This window comes from Echinops telfairi, unplaced genomic scaffold (assembly GCF_000313985.2).
Source record: "Echinops telfairi isolate 266 unplaced genomic scaffold, ASM31398v2 ScPeMD7_443;HRSCAF=831, whole genome shotgun sequence".
Taxonomy (NCBI): Eukaryota; Metazoa; Chordata; class Mammalia; order Afrosoricida; family Tenrecidae; genus Echinops; species Echinops telfairi.
Window position 1 is genome coordinate 51,680,615 of NW_022104341.1, and position 1,894 is coordinate 51,682,508.

Below are 1,894 nucleotides of genomic sequence, written 5' to 3' on the forward strand. Positions count from 1 at the left end.
ACAATTGATTTATGTATGGATTGTGATAAGAGTTGTATGTGCCCCTAATAAAATGATTTTAAAAATGTATTGATGTGTTCATCATTGTTATGAGTCAAGTTACAGAGTATGCATCTGTAGAGCAGATGGCTTGGAGGACAGAAAGGTAGATGAAGCTGGGTTTTATGACTGTATAGCACACAGCTTAACTACTTCACTTTGCTTCTGTGCAGGTTGAGAGCTTCCTTCATAGTGCAGTTGCCTCCTGGGCTCCGTTCCCAACTCTGTGATTCTTGTGGTCACTATCCAGGAAACTTACCTTCCTTGGTGCATCACCATGCCTTTCCTGTAAGGGACAGCAGACAGCATGCCTTTACCTAGGCAGAGGTTCAAGCCCAGTTCACTCACTTTGGAAGTCATATCACTGGCATGCATTTTTTTCCAGGCTCATTCTCAAGTGCCTCTTTTGCCTAATTCTCTTTCTACCTCACAGCAAGTTTGAGCTGACGGGTGTCTGGCTGCATAGGAACTGGAAACCTACAACAGGCACCCTCTGATTCAGTTCTCTCTGCGTGTCTGCCTATGGAGTAAGCAGGTTCCCAAGTAGCAGTTAGCTCTGGCACCCCTGCCAACAGATGGGAGCACAGGGCAGAAGACAGAGTGGCCCACATTCCTAGGGGCTGTTCTCTCCCTTTTTGTCTTTGAAAACTTTTTGTCTTTCAATCTTTTCCACAGAGATTTCAATCCATCCCATCAAGGGGCTCCTTTGTTCTGCCCAGATCTCTACTTCAGCGAACATAAGGACCTCCCTCACATTCCCAAAGAACTGTTTGATTTTTCCAACATGTACAAATATAAGCCTGGACTAAATGCGTGGGAATGTCTATTAAAGGTGTAGGATAGCCCCTTTCTCTGCGGCATCACCATGGTGGCTGGGACCTTGTACACATATCCAGAAAACTGGTCGGCCTGCAAGGCCCTCATCGCTGCTCAGTACAGTGGGGCTCAGATCCGCGTACTCTACACACCACCCATTTCCACTTCGGCCAAAACAGCCGCACCCCCAAATTTATCCTCAAATTCCCTGCTGGCAAGGTCCCAGCGTTTGAAGGTGATGATGGATTCTGTGTGTTTGAGAGCAATGCCATTGCCTACTACGTGAGCAATGAGGAGCTATGGGGAAACACCCCAGAGGCAACAGTCCAGGAGGGTGAGCTTCGCGGACAATGACAGAGTCCCCCCAGCCAGTTCCTGAGTGTTCCACACCTTGGACATAATGCATCACAACAAGCAGGCCACCTAGAAAGGCAAGGAGGAGGTTCGGCGAATCCTGGGCCGGCTGGATGCTCAGTTGAAAACCAGGACTTTCCTGGTGGGTGACTGAGTGACCCTGGCTGACATTGCAGTCTCCTGCACCCTCTTGTGGCTCAGCAAACAGGTTCTAGAGCCTTCTCACCACCAGGCCTTGGTTCCTCACCTGCATTCACCTGCCCCTGTTCCGGGCCGTCTTGGGAGAGGTGAAGCTCGGTGAGAAGATGGTGCAGTTTGACGCTAAAAAGTTTGCAGAGATCCAGCCTAAGAAGGACACCCCTCAGAAGGAGAAGGCACCCCTGGAGGAGAAGTAGAAGGCCCCAGCAGAGGGGAAAGAAGAGAAGGCCACGGCTCCTGCCCCTGAGGAGGAGATGGATGAATGCAAACAGGCACTGGCTGCTGAGCCCAAGGCCAAGGACCCCTTTGCTCACCTGCCCAAGAGTCCCTTCGTGCTGGACGAGTTGAAGCGCAAGTACTCCAACGGTGGTGCTGCCGCATTTCTGGTCCCTGTGGTATGCTGAGTACCGCTTCCCAGAGCAGTTGAGCCAGACACTCATGAGCTGCAACCTCATCACTGGAATGTTCCATGGATTGGACAAGCTGC

The 1,894-nt window shown here is 50.7% G+C and overlaps 1 pseudogene; it reads left to right on the plus strand.

The window, feature by feature from the left end:
* The first annotated feature begins 904 nt into the window (after nucleotides 1-904).
* LOC101655721 overlaps nucleotides 905-1,894 on the plus strand; it is an 18,971-nt pseudogene continuing 17,981 nt past the window's right edge.